Below are 15,814 nucleotides of genomic sequence, written 5' to 3'. Positions count from 1 at the left end.
TGGGGGATCGAACCTGGAACCAGAGCCACAGAGTGAGTGCAGATGCAGGTCCTAGAACCAAAGCCACTGAGTGAGTATAGATACAGGTCCTAGAACCAGAGCCACTGAGGGAGTTCAGATACAGGTCCTAGAACCAGAGACACTGAGTCAGTGCAGATGCAGGTCATCAGGGAGCAGGTAGGGGTCCTACAGGATTGCCAGTCAAGAGACATTGGGGGATCGACCCTAGAACCTTACGTCTGGGGGTCATACATCCTAATTGCTTGAATATCCTGCCACCACTAGACTTTCTTATTACGCATACACCGATACTATTATGACCTTGAGGAGATGTTTTTACCAAAGACGTAAGGGTATCTCACTACAGTGAGTTTGAGATACAGTTCATGAAGAAGCAATTAGGGATTTAGGTGTATTGCTCAAGGAATGCATGCTGATGTTAGGGAGGATAGACCATGAACAATGCTGGTGTTGGTAGACTGGTTGCTGCTGCTGCTGCTAGGTTGTTTGGGTTCTGCTTACCACCACACACGATTGAGGAATCTTCCAGGTGGAGGCAATTGGCAGCAGCCATCAGAGACAATAACCTGCAACAGGATTTGTGCCATCCCCCTGACGACATAGTCCTACCGTCCACCTCTCATTATCTAGACCCACGCAGGGGGGTGTAAAAGGCCTGGGATGAGCCAAAGAGCTCTGCACAAATGTGATGATGCAATGCAGTGTTATGACGTGACTTTGGCGTTCCGCTCTGCCTCATTTGACAGCATTCAGTGTCGGTTTGGATGACGACAATAAAATGAAATTTTCTCTAAGGAGCAGTCAACAATCCCCTCGAAAACAAATTGCTAATAAGGATACATTCTGACTCATGAAAGAGCAAATTACTTGGTACCCTAAATGATCTTTCATGCATTTAGCTGAATCCAAGGAAAGTGGAATAACATGGAGCATGAATTGGAAATGACCATATTGTTAAATGTCAGGGTTTTGATCGCTTGCATGCCTTCTTTAAATATCAGTTTAAAGTGTATTTGTGTGTCCTGTACTTCTTTATTCATATTGTAATAGTGTAACTAGACGAATGTGCATAGGATACAACACACTGATGGATTTTGATGATTTACAATTAAAAAGGATCAAGTGAAAATCAAAGTATTCCAATATCACATAGAATCAGTTTGGGGGATATTGTCATTTAAAAAAGGCTGTGCAGCAAAACCGTGAGAAACTCCTGGTAATCTTTGAGATCAGAATTGGTTTCCCGCATACCTATATACTGCAGACATTTAACTGACCACTGGTAATATGATTGTGATACAGTAAAACCGACAACTACTGGCCAGAGAGGATTATGTATGTGTGTGTTTCCATACAACTCAGTATTAAAAATCACAAGGAGTTTTCACTTTTTTGTTGTTTGATTAAGATGTCTAATTGTTGATTTACATTCCAGGAGACTATGAACCTTATTTAGGCTGTTTAATTTTTGGGGAATAATTTCTAGAATGATACTGCCATGACACCGTTGCTGTTCTACTCAACAGCGATAATATGACCACTAACAGCCGGGGAGGCTTGTTCATAAAACAAATACTAGCCCTCCCCTGCCAAAAGAATGAAACAACCTAAACCTGTGTTTTGTTATAGAAATGGTCCTTCTGCCATTCGGTTTTCACTTCTGTGTTGCAATCTATATCCAACTGCTTCTGCAGCTGTCACTTCACTCAATGCGGTGTCTCTCTCTCTCTCTCTCTCTCTCTCTCTCTCTCTCTCTCTCTCTCTCTCTCTCTCTCTCTCTCCCCCTCTCTGTCCCTCTCTGCTGCAGTTGACTGCTAGTGCTGGTTATTTATACTATGGAATGTGCCAGGCCTTAGATTTTTCTGATGGTAATGGGCAGAGGCTCCTGTTACAGAGGAAGACATCAGTGCTAATATTAGCACTAAACTCTGTGTATTTTTTTTTTTCTTGGGGTGGTGGGTCTCTGGATTAACAATAACAGAAAACGGCAGTGGCACAATTTTAAAAGTCAGATTTTAATGGAAATATTTGATGGAATGTCACTGAGCATTCTCGTAGCATGTCACTCGCAGTGTTACTTATGTTTCATGGCCCTCACACTGCTCATGTGCTTTTGGTTGGAACTGGGTTGGAACTGGAACTGGGTTTCATGGGGACTCTAGTTGCTTGAGTATGTCCTATGCCTTTATTACGTGAGTGCTACATGCAGCGCTCCACTATTTTCTTTCTTTCTTTCTTTCTTTCTTTCTTTCTTTCTTTCTTTCTTTCTTTCTTTCTTTCTTTCTTTCTTATCCTAGATTTTTCACGAGAAATTTTAAAATGTTCAGAATAGAGTGGCGAAGTCACGCCCCTTCCGGTAGAGCTCATGGGACCCATGAGATCATAAATTATGAATGGGTGTCAATGGAGAGAAAATAATTATTTTCTGGTCCCAGTCTTTATATGGCCTGGATTACACATATGTTGTTTGTGGATTTGAATGATGAATACAGTTGACCTTTCAGATTCATCAGTTCAATTCATTTTACATTTCTATTTTTAGCATTGCGCTTTTCATTAAGCTGTCACTTTATTTGTTTGCAACCATTTAAATTTTCTTAAATGGTGTGCATGTTGACATTGTTTATTCCATTTAGACTTTTAAACTTTTGTTAAAATCCCTTCACTTGATTTAAGCCATTTATCATTTCTTTATGTCTTAAAGGAGACATATTATGGGGTTTTCCCAACAAGTAAACATAGTATTTGTGTTCCAGAAAACATGTTTTTGAAGCTGTTTGCTGGAAATAGCTTTTAGAAAAAAAAATATTGTCTACCGCTATTCCCCTGTGTTTCAGTCCCTTCAGAATGCGCTGTTTCTGGTGTCTGTAGCATTGATGCAAATGAGCTGCTGCCCATTGACCAATGAGCTGTCAGACTGAACCACAGCATGAAGGAGAAGGGATTGTTGCCGTTTGCTGACTCCTGGAGCTCTATATCTATATAATATAATAACATAATAATATTAAATACGGGTATTCATATAATATCTCTAATATCACAGCCAAAAGCTATGTGCGCCTTGGATGATATTATGAATAACAAAGACTGTGTCTGACGTCTCTGGTACTTCCACAAGTAAAGACTCGTAGTGGGGGATATCTCGGCCATGGTTGAGAAGAATTGGGCGGAAGGAACTTTGGCATTGACTCTGAAGTCCATGAACCACGACATGGAGGAGAAAGGGATTGCACTCCGGGAGCTGAGCTGCCGGACTGCCTCCGAACTCCCCGCGCCGAATCGGCCGCCGTCGAAGCCATCCGGCCGCAGTCCGGCAGCTCCGGCGCTGTACTCCGGGAGCTGAACTGGCGCCGAAGCTAGGTGGCAGCTCCAGTGGACTAGCAGCTCGAGTGGACGAGCAGCTCCGGCTGGGGAAGCTCGGCGGCAGTCCGGCAGCTCAGCTCCGAGAGTAGAATCCCTTTCTACTCCATGTCTGCTCCTCCCGACTTCCGCCGAAACTTCAGCGGCAGCTCCGGCGGGGTGAGTTTGGCGCCAGAGAAAGGGATTGAACTCCCGGAGCTTAGCTGCAGGGCTAGCGCAGAGTTCCCCCCGCCGGAGCTGCTCGTCCAGTGGTCCACAAAATCGTAGCGATGCTCTGATTGGAGGGGAGTGGGGAAGTGGGAGGTAATATTCAAATGTGCCCCCCTCCTACGTAAGAGGGGGCGCCGAAACTGACTCGCTCGTTTGGTAGCTGGAGGCGGGCTGCTTCCAGAAATGCGTATCTCACTCAAAGATTTATGCGTGTGGGAGCACCATGTACCCACAGCAACACCCCAAATCCCAGGAAAAGTGCTGTTTTCATAATATCTCCCCTTTAATCTATGTGGCTTTATTAAAAAAAAAATGCAACCTCACTTTGTACTACAGCACTCACCGCATTTTCTGCAGGAAATGCATTTTTCTAGTTCCTTATGTTCTTTTATTGCAAGCTGAGGAATACATATATATTAATGTTATGGAAAGTATGTGGAAAAGGTTTAGTTTGTAGCTTTGTGGTTTGGTGCAACAAGTGTCTGCTTTAGCTTTGAGAAGTGCAGGGGGGGGGGGGACGACTAACAATGGGCTATTTCTACAGTGCAGACAACTGGAATGTTCTCAATTGTCACTTTCATTCAGGCTGGGTGTGAATCACATTACTCCATGTCAACTGCATGTTTTTGGTCAAACAATTTTCTTAACTAGTTCGGAAGTAATTTTTACCATTACCAGGTTCTTATAGTGTAAATATGAATTCCCATTTTGACTTATAGCCATACCCGATTAATGCAATCTATTGCACGTGACACAAAATAATCCTCCTTGGAATTGAGTTTAATTTTATATTTTTGTTAATTTATGTATATATTAGGATATATATATTTTAATATATCTTTATTCTCATAACAACTGTTACGAGCACTGTGAGGAAATGGGTCCATACTGCCTTGTCTGTCTCCACAACTCATGTGACTAGATTCTTAGAGTCATATCAGGGATATTGTTACATCAAACCGTGTGTGTACTCTTTACCACACTGAGCTGCCCGCGTGTGTCTGAATTCCACTACACTCCTTGGAGGGGATGATAAAGTTGGAACTTTAGATGAGTGTGTGTCGGCTGATGACCGCCGTGGCGTCTTTCCAAAATGCTTGGATATTTTCCCCATCATGTCATCCTCCGCTCGGGTCAGAGATCTGAGAGAACAGGTGGAGCCTGAACCGCGCGGTGGACTCCCCCCCCCCCCCCCCAGACACAACCCGCACACCACAACACAGCAGCTTTGATTTTGGCTAAATGTGAGCACAAACATCGCTCGTTTTGGCTAATTGGGCTTGTACATCAGAATGCATCATGTGATTTTTGCTTGCGATACTCAATAGATTTACAGCAATGTCAAATCATAAACAAATGTAAATCTATGGAAATTGCGTTGAATGAAAGATACAATTTCACACGTTGAGCACAGTTTTGTGACTCGTTTATTTAGTTAGAGAGAAACGTGCTGCAAGTAAACATATCCCGCATCGGGCTCTGACGTCATGAGACGCTCGTAATCCTTAAAGGGACAGCGATCCCTGAACCACCAAGACAGTAAACGACATGCCTAACACAGTGGAAAGAACAACACATAACAAAATACTGTAGGTGAATTATGTTACACTGACTACACACGTCCCCCCAGAATTCACCATCAGAAGAAAACAAAAACAAAACAGTCATCGCGGGGGCGGGCGTATTAACCGGCCACAACGGCTGTGTCATACAGGAGGTCGAGGAGCGACAACTGCGGCAGGCGTCCCGCCATGACACGGGTATGGGGCATGGAGTGTGGGAGCTCCGGGAGGGAGGGGAACAGGGGGCAGGGGCAGAGCTGGAGGTCGACCGCGCCGCGGGGGCTGAGCCAAGTCAATGGGCCTGGCCACGTCCATGTGAGCTGGCTTGAGGCGGTCAATGGAGAGTCGCTCCGGCCTGCCGCCCATGTCCACCACAAATTGTTTGTCCCCTGTCTCCAAAACCCGGGTGGGAGAGACCGATGGATGGCATCAAAAACTTGTCGTCCCCATCCCGTGGGAATGATTGGGCGAGGACTGCCTGTGGAGACGTCACACAGGAGCGTGGTGCCGGCATCGCTAAAAACCACATCCTCTATTTTCAGCCCTGTAGTCGAGGTCCTCAGGAGTTGCACGTCTGTGTCTGTGGTCTGGTCCGCTGCAAAGGCGGTTGTAATCCAAGCCAAGATTGACTGCTCCTACCACAGCCCGTGACAGGCAGTCCGCCACCTGGTTGTCCTTACCTGCAACGTGCTGTAAATCCGTGGTGAACTCGGAAATGTAGGACAGATGACGTTGCTGGCGGCGGGCCATGGCTCAGCCAGCTTGGCCATGGCGAAAGTCAGCGGCTTGTGGTCGACAAAAGCGGTGAATTGTCGACCTTCCAACAGGGAACCGAAGTGTCTGGTGGCGAGGTAGAGACCAAGCAGCTCCCGGTCGAAAGTGCTGTACTCGTTGGGACGCAACTGACGGCTGAAGAAGGCAAGTGGCTGCCAGGCCCCGCCCGACCACTGCTCGTAGACGGCACCGACAGTATAGTCCGAGGCGTCCGAGGTGATGGCGATGGAGGCTGTGGGAGAAGGATGTGCCAGCATGGTGGCGTTCGCCAGGGCCGCCTTAGTGGCAACAAAAGCCTTGTCCCTGCCCTCAGTCCAGTCCACAGCGTGCTTGTGCTTACCTTGTAAGGCCTCATGCAAGGGTCGCATGAGCTGGGCGGCTCGAGGGATGAAACGGTGTAAAAAATTCACCATGCCGAAGAACTCCTGCAGGGACTTGACAGTGAGCGGGCGTGGGAACTGTGCGACCGCCTCCACCTTCGATGGGAGAGGGGCTGCACCGTCCTTAGTGACTCTGTGTCCCAGGAAATCGATGACGGAGAGACCAAACTGGCACTTGCCGGGGTTGACAATTAGCCCATGTTGGCTGAGCCGCTCAAAAAGTGTCCGGAAGTGCGCCAGGTGCTGAGATTTGGACGTGCTCGCCACTAAGATGTCATCCAAGTACACAAAAAGAAAAGGCAGCTCCCGCAAAACAGAGTCCATGTCCACCTATGAAAAAATCACCATGCCAGCCAGGTGTGCCGAAAAATCCTGAATATTCGGCACTGGGTACCGGTCAGGCGTCGTTGCCTCATTTAGCCGCCGATAGTCGCCACACGAGCACCAGCCGCCGCTGGGTTTGGGGACAATGTGGAGGGGTGAGTCCCACGGGCTGTCGGACCGGCGGCTATACCCAGGCGCTCCATGTTTGCAAACTCAGCAAACTCAAACTCAAACTTTGCGACGGCAAGCTTGGTCGGGTCGAGGCGCCGAGCACGGGCATAGATGGGAGGACCAGTAGTGGCGAGATGGTGCTCCACACCATGCTTCATGGCAGACGCAGAGAAAGTAGGCTGAGTGAGGGCTGGGAAACCGGCAAGCAGACGGTGGAAGTCATCTGAGGCGGAGAGCATGCTAGACAGCTGTATGGAGTCAGCCCCGCTGAGCGTGCACGCATAGGAACAAAGCGTGACGGCGTCAATCAAACGGCGGTTCTTGACATCCACCAACAGTCCATGAGCACACAAAAAATCTGCGCCGAGGAGGGGAACAGAGACCTTTGCTGTAACAAAGTCCCAGCCAAACCGGTGGCCTCCGAAACACAATTCAATGAACCTCGTTCCATAGGTACGGATGGGGCTACGATTAGCAGTTTCCATAGGGGGGCCGTGGCCGTCGGTCACCATGTCCAAACGGGAAGCAAGCAGGACGCTCTTCTGTGGTCCCGTGTCTCACAGGAACCGCTGTCCGGAGATGCTGTCGTGGATGAAAAGCAGCCTGCTAGCACGGCCGACGCTCATGGCCACTACCGAGCGCCGGCCCTGGCGTTTCCCAACCCGCCGTAACTGCATGGCGGACGGCATTTAAGAGACTTGGTCCAAATTTCGCATGGTAGAAACACATGCCTGAAGACTGCTGCGGGCCTGAAGAGTGCTGGGGGTCAGAAGACTGCGGCCGACGAGAAGTGGTGGCAGCGATGAGCGTGGAGTCGTCCAGTGTCACAGGAGCAATGTGCACGGGGAAAAAACGCGGCCACACAGTGCCCTTGACCCGCCAGGAAAAATGTATCAGCCTCTTCAGCCAGCCTCCGACAGTCAGTTATCATGGTGTTGGCTAAAGCAGCCCTCACTTTGGAAGGCAGCTGACGCAGGAAAAGCTGAACAAAAAGAACATTGGGTTCGTGCCCACCCATGAGATCCAGCATACGGTCCATGAACTCAGACGGTTTGCTGTCACTGAGCCCTTGAAGTGAGAAAAGCCTGCTGGCTCTCTCAGCGTACAGTTCATACGTCTTTAACAGGTGGGCTTTGAGTGCCGCATACTTCTCCCTTGCCCGAGGATTTTTAAGGAGGCTCACCACTCTGGATGCTGTCGAATTTCCAAGAGCTGACACAACGTAGTTGTACCTTGTCGTATCCGCAGTGATCTCCTGCAACGCGAACTGCACTTCGGTCTGGGCGAACCATGCCGACGCCGACGATTCCCAGAATTCGGGGAGCTTGAGAGTAACAGCGTTAGCGGTCATGGTCGTGTCGTGTCCCTGGATACGTCCAGCAGACTAAAGTCGGGGTCACCAGTGTGAAAATTGCGTTGAATGATAGATACAATTTCGCACGTTGAGCACACAGTTGTGTGACCTGTTTATTTAGTTAGAGAGAAACAGGAAATGTGTGTGGATCTGGAGAAGGCGTATGACCGGGTCCCCCGGGAGAAACTGTGGGAGGTGCTGCGGGAGTATGGGGTAAGGGGGTCTATCCTCAGGGCCATCCAATCCCTCTACTCCCAAAGCGAGAGCTGTGTTCGCGTCCTCGGCAGCCAGTCAGTTTCGTTCTCAGTGGGTGCTGGTCTCCACCAGGGCTGCGCCTTGTCACCAATCCTGTTTGTGATATACATGGACAGGATATCGAGGCGTAGTCGTGGTGGGGAGGGGTTGCAGTTCGGTGGTCTGAGGATCTCGTCACTGATTTTTGCAGATGATGTGGTCCTCATGGGATCATCGGCCTGTGACCTTCAGCACTCACTGGATCGGCTGGCGGCCGAGTGTGAAGCGGCTGGGATGAGGATCAGTACCGCTAAATCTGAGGCCATGACTCTTAGCAGGAAACCGATGGATTGCTTACTCCGGGTAGGAAATGAGTCCTTAGCCCAAGTGAAGGAGTTCAAGTACCTCGGGGTCTTGTTCGCGAGTGAGGGTACTATGGAGCGTGAGATTGAGATGAGTTTTCTCAGAAGGGTGGCTGGCGTCTCCGTTAGGGATAGGGTGAGAAGCTCAGCCATCCGTGAGGAACTCGGATTAGAGCCGCTGCTCCTTTACTTAGAAAGGAGTCAGCTGAGGTGGTTCGGGCATCTGGTAACGATGCCCACTGGGCGCCTTCCTTGGGAGGTGTTTCAGGCACGTCCAGTGGGGAGGAGACCTCGGGGAAAACCCAGGACTAGGTGGAGAGATTATATCTCAACACTGGCCTGGGAACGCCTCGGGATCCCCCCGTCAGAGCTGGTCAATGTGGCCCGGGAAAGGGAAGTCTGGGGCCCCCTGCTTGAGTTGCTCCCCCCGCGACCCGACCCCGGATAAGCGGACGAAAATTAGATGAGATGATGCGAAACAGGAAATCAAAACGTGCTGCAAGTAAACATATCCCGCATCGGGCTCTGACGTCATGAGACGCTCGTAATCCTTAAAGGGACAGCGATTGCGTTGAATGAAAGATACAAAATCAATGAAAAAGTTGTTTTGCCATGTCTCGCAACAGAAACACAACAACATAATGGAAATAATTTCTCAATTAATAACTAAATAATGACTGAAACACCATTACTACCATGGAGGTTGTCATTGCGATTCGACGTCATGATGTACAAGCCCTATATAGAGCCTCTTCAAAGAGCTGTCATATTAGGACAAAAACAGGTGTTTCTCATCCCACTAATTACGGGCCTGCTACTTCATGCATTTACATAATTAGACACATAGGCACCGCATTGACTGCTACTTATGGAGCCAGTTTCCTGCCATAATTCAAACCTGAAAAAAAAAGTTTCAAAGGCTTGTAAGTCTGGGTTTGAAAACTCAACACCTTGTAAAAAAGGTTTTGCAACACTGAAAAAAGAGATTATAACCTGAAAAAAATTCAAACAAAAATTCAAACATGTGTAAACATGATTTTGTGTTCTATTTTATGTTCTTCATCATTTTCACCAACACATTTTCAAAGTATTTTTTTTTTCAGAAACATGTTTTCAAAGTTCAAACAATATCATCAGCGCATTTGCAGAGTTTCAAATCTGGCACTGTTCCAACAGTGTATTTCATTGTTTCCCGGTTTTGAAACCTTGTAAATGGGATTCTGCAAACAGGTGTTCATACATTGAGAAATAAGTTTTGAAAGGTTGAATATTTATTTTTAAAAACTTGTAAAGGTGTAGGCCTACGTTTACGCCATTGCAATGTATTTTTTCAGAACTGACTTTTCGGCACTGACTTTTCAGAGATTTGACCACACAGGCGCAAGCTTTGAGTCACGTGAATATTGGCAGTGTTCTGTCGCGCATTCGTTTTGAAACTCCTGAAAAAATAAAACAGCTATGCTTCGTGTCGCTTATTCACTAGCACGGCGTTTCAATAAACTCCCACGTTGTTGAGTTTCCTCACGCAAACACGATCATTCCCTGGTGGTTCGTTCTTTGAATATTCCGATTTAAAACAAAATCAGAAAAAACCAAATAACAGAGTCGTTCTTTGGTTTTTCTGATTTGGTTTTGAAACGGAAAAAGGGCAAAAGGAATAAACAAATAAACGGCATTTCATTTGTGTTTGTGTTTAGTTTGTTGGTTTTTTAAACCCAAAACAGAAAAACAAAAATTGATACATTTGTAGGCTACACCAGAAGGCAGAACGCAGCGAGTGAAGAAAAAAGAGCCTACCACCTAAACCAGCAATAGACTGTCCAATTATATTTAGCCTTAGTTATGGCACTTGAACCATATGGGGATTTTATTCGTGAACTATTTGACAATGGAAAGACACACGACGAGATCAGTACCGCTCTAAAGCAATCTGGTGCACCGAAGTGCTCCGTTATGACGGTGAGGAGGTTCTGTGTGGAGCACAACCTTCGAAGAAGAAATCTAGTTTCTTTCTTCTTCTATGTAGCCTATTGTACAATATGTAGGCTACTTGTCATTTAGATGTATTTTTTAATGTTTTATGACCAGCTAGGTTTCTTAGTAAACAGCCACCTGGAATATCATGGCGATCTTCTCCACGGTCATATCGTCCACTCGCAGACTCTACGTCGCCGGCTCCCACGGAAAACAATAAAGCTGGCCATTGTAGAATGCGAGACTCAATGGAAAGTTTGAAACGTCTTTATATGTATTTTTAAAACCACGTGCCCTTTTCCCGGCATTGTGGTTTTATCTAAATATCACACAAACAAAACAAGCAACTGGATTATTCAGTATTCCCGTTTTGATTTAAAAAACAGAAAAATGCCGTTTATTTGTTTATTCCTTTTGCCCTTTTTCCGTTTCAAAACCAAATCAGAAAAACCAAAAAACGACTCTGTTATTTGGTTTTTCTGATTTTGTTTTAAATCGGAATATTCAAAGAACGAACCATACACGGATTTTAGAACAGTGCCAGATTTGAAACTCTGCAAATGCGCTGGTGAAATTGTTTGAACTTTGAAAACATGTTTGTGAAAAAAAAAATACTTTGAAAATGTGTTGGTGAAAATGATGAAGAAGATAAAATAGAACACAAAATCATGTTTACAGATGTTTGAATTTTTTTGAGGTTATAATCTATTTGCAACACCTAAAAAAGGTGTTGCAAAACCTTTTTTACAAGGTGTTGAGTTTTCAAACCCAGACTTACAAGCCTTTGAAACTTTTTTTTCAGGTTTGAATTATGGCAGGAAACTGGCTCCATAGCTACTAACCGTTGCTGTGTCGTCAACGTCACATCCAACATCTCATCTCATCTCATCATCTCATTTTCGTCCGCTTATCCGGGGTCGGGTCGCGGGGGGAGCAGCTCAAGCAGGGGGCCCCAGACTTCCCTTTCCCGGGCCACATTGACCAGCTCTGACGGGGGGATCCCGAGGCGTTCCCAGGCCAGCGTTGAGATATAATCCACATACAACATACAACGCCATATTGTAGAGGCCAAGAATCGCCTGTAAAAAAATACAAGTGAACGTGGGACCTTTGGCTGTAAAAAAAAGTACTATAACGCTAACATGTCTCAACTTTTTTCTTTATAAATATTCTATCATATTATGTATACTTTATTTATTATTTTAGATTTTGTATATATATTGTATCTATATTATATACATGTTTATACATTTATTATGTTATCAGCAAATCTGTCCTACGATGAGACCAATGTAAAAGGGTCTATTGGGACTATGGTGCTCATCATTTCAAATGTCTGTCTCTATACTGGAACTCAATGAACGAATTACTAATTTAATCAATGTATGAATTGATCTAGAAAGGCCATTTGAGAATATTTCCAATGATCAAATGCGTTACTGCATATTCTACCCCTTTGTTTACATTAACATTTAGGCCATTTAGCAGCATAGCAGGACAATGCCAAGTGATATTCTTAAATACCAGGACGTACAACATACAATTAGTGCACTCATTAAGTGCTTTGTCTGCAAATAGGGTGATTATTATACACATTATATAAGTTCCAGGTGTTTGATTGTGAAGACTGAAGTGTCAGTACATTATTATGATTATTATATACATACACATAGACTACTATATCGAACACCCATACCCACACTATCCCGAAAGCGTATAACTTAACAGCAAATATACCAAGGAACTCTGAACATGCTGCGTTTGACGAACAGAAGGAATATTAGAGCCATCGTTTATACTGACGTTCACAGAAATGGTTGGCATCGCAGCTGTTGTCTGGCAAATCTTTTTGCTCTAATTATGCTGCTCATGGTCCTGCCATATCGTGGTCCAAAACAATCGTGGTGTCAGCTGCATCAGGGTTCTTCCTCTTCTGAAAACCCCCAGTCTCCTCACCATCAGATCTGCTGTTACCCAGCCCTTCATCTCTGTCAAGTGTGAATATGTCTGTGCAATTGCAGCATGCAGAGTTGTAAGTCGGCGAGATAACAATGAGAACAACACTGTGTTTCCAATTACATGACCGTGATATATGATGGACAAAATTAACAAAATTGCTTAGCAACATTCAACATGTATAATCTTCAACCAATTCAACAAAATATATTTTTTTAGTCATCATTTAGCGGACACAGTGGCTTTTCTAACTTGATGGTGTTTTGTTCCCCCAACGGAGCCTTAAAGGCAGCGCTGCCTGGAAGGTCCTATCCCCTAACCTTGGCAAGCGCTGCCTGGAAGGTCCTATCCCCTAACCTTAGCAAGCGCTGCCTTGAAGGTCCCATTTGGGGCACTTGTTACATCTCCACGTAGCACTTAAAAGAATAGTCGGGCTCTTAATTTAAACACGGGGGTCTGGGGGGCCTCCCCCAGATTTTTTTTTGCTTCAAAGACACTGTTTCCCCTTATTCTAGCGACTTTATAAACACCGAAATTAGTTGTTCACATCATTGTGCACTTTCACATTTTAGCCAAAGAAAGGAGGATGCCTTACTGCTTTCATCTTTACTAACATTTAAGTAAAAATTAGACTGGAAAAAAACATTTAAGGAAGTTTTCCTTCATGTTGAGCTGATATCTGACCATTATCGTCTCTCTTGCACGAAATGACCTACACTTGAATGATCTTGAACGCTCAAAAAATGTATATACATTTTAAACGGATTATGCAAACTGAAAATATTAAGTTTTTCTAACTTGGCATCTAATTGCGCTTTTCCACTATTGGTTCTGACATACTCTTTATCCGCTTTTTGCTTCGTTATCCAGTGGAGATTTAGCTGTTTGTCATGGCGACGCCACATGAAAGCAACGCCCGCATTCCCCGTTCGTCAGCTACCAAAGAGAGGAACGTCTGCACCTCAATAGCTAACCACAACATGTTTTTTTCGGTTTGCCATATTCTTGCTCCAGAGGGCACATCATCATCATCATCAGGGGCAACCTAGGGCACTCATTAATTTTCGTTCACGTGTAAAGGGCAGCCAATAAGGCACTTTCTCTAATTTTCACCACCATTGAGGGCACTTTAGCACACTTTTTCAACCATGGGGGCCCCAGACGGGCAGAAGGGCACTAGAAGGGCACCAGACGGGCAGAAGAGCACTAGAAGGGCACTATAAGGACCAGATGAGCAGAAGGGCACTATCAGGGCACTAGAAGGACCAGACGGGCAGAAGGGCACTATCAGGGTACTAGAAGGGCACTAGAAAGGCACTAGAAGGACCAGACGGGCAGAAGGGCACTATCAGGGTACTAGAAGGGCACTAGAAGGGCACTGGAAGGGCACTAGAATGACCAGACGGGCAGAAGGGCACTATCAGGGTACTAGAAGGGCACCAGATGGGCAGAAGGGCACTATCAGGGTACTAGAAGGACCAGACGGGCAGAAGGGGACTATCAGGGCACTAGAAGGGCACCAGACGGGCAGAAGGGCACTATCAGGGTACTAAAGGGGGCACTAAAAGGGCACCAGACGGGCAGAAGGGGACTATAAGGGCACTCATTAAGGCACGTCATTGAATTTTCTTGTTCTAAAGGGCACATCATCATAATTTATTGTATGAAGGAGCACCCTAGAGGGCACCTAATCATGTTTTGCACGTGAAATGGGCAGCCAATAAGGCATTTCCTCTCGTTTTCGACACTCTTGAAGGGCACTTTAGCGCGCTTTTTCAACCATTGAGCCACGAGGGGGGGCGGTCCCCCTGCCCCCCCCCTGAGTCCGCCTCATGGGACTCTGGGCGTCTCTGAAGGAACCAGGGGTAGGGCAGACAACATTTTATATGGCCCAGTCTGAAAAGGGGTAACACGATAGCTTTACTGTATAATAGGCTAATATATTCTCATCATGTTAGTAGGCTATTATGTCATCAGAAGCGGTAGGCCTAGTGACACATTCTGAATGCAATTATAGTGAAGATATAATGAAATACAATTACAAATCATTTATACTAATGATATTCTGAATGTACAATCATGAATAGTTGATGAGCCTATCCTGCAAAGCAGGCTTGGAAAACTCAGCAAAATAAATGATCGACTGGCCCTCATAGCAACAAGGTGCACGTGCAAAACCAATAAGCCTACCGATCACATTTCTGCCGCGCAAAACGAACCACGTGCGTGCATCTGTGACACCTGTTTGATGAACACACGTGACACCTGTTAGATGAACCCACGGTTACTGTACCCCCCCCGGGGGGGTAAACCTGTAAACCTGCCCAGCGGATTATTGATTCTGCGTGGGCAAGGCGAGAGAGAACAGGAGGAGGTGGTGAGCTGTGGGTTTGTCACCACAGAAAGGTAGCCTATACTTATACTCGAGGACAGTCACCAGTGAGGGTTGGAGATGATTTTAATGCGATTCGGACTATGAAATGATATTTTCTTTATAAATAGCTGCAGGTTGCTATGACTATCCGGTCGGAGAGCTCGCTTGCTGAATACTGTACGGTGTTGCGGAGGAGTGAGGGGGTTCCTGTCGCGGTTGCAGGGATTCACTATGCCCCCCACACACACACACACACACACACACACACACACACACACACACACACACACACACACACACACACACACACACACACACACACACACACACACACACACACACACACACACACACACACACAAACAAACAGATACACACACACGCGCGCAAAAGCCCTCACGTGCGCGTACATAAACATACACACACGCGTGCACATCCACACACACACACAGGCAAAAGCACACACACGCACACACACACGCACGCGCACACACACAGAATATCCCCGTTACGCAAGGAATGAGAAACATACTCACTTGGGACTAAAGGAGTGGGGGAGGAGAAAGAAAAACCCGAAGCAATCTACCAAACTGGATTACACTATGTTGTGAGGAGGGGGTTTCTCCTGCACAACGAGATGTGTTCATCATGTTTGTTCCACCCTGTCGAGGCTGCTTCTCCTCTCAGTGGAATCCCTATCAGATGAGCATGCTGGAGAGAGATGCAACTTATAGGCTGCATGACGGAGCAAGGGTTTT

General features: G+C 46.1%; 1 protein-coding gene across 1 annotated transcript in view; it reads left to right on the top strand.

Moving 5' to 3' along the window:
* The window catches only part of spegb (striated muscle enriched protein kinase b), a 58,267-nt gene that overhangs the window by 1,306 nt on the left and 41,147 nt on the right, over positions 1–15,814 (top strand). The gene's annotated exons all lie outside the window — the stretch shown is intronic.

The sequence above is a fragment of the Gadus chalcogrammus genome, chromosome 20, assembly GCF_026213295.1.
Source record: "Gadus chalcogrammus isolate NIFS_2021 chromosome 20, NIFS_Gcha_1.0, whole genome shotgun sequence".
NCBI classification, from domain to species: domain Eukaryota; kingdom Metazoa; phylum Chordata; class Actinopteri; order Gadiformes; family Gadidae; genus Gadus; species Gadus chalcogrammus.
This window is presented reverse-complemented; position numbering and strand designations above follow the sequence as displayed.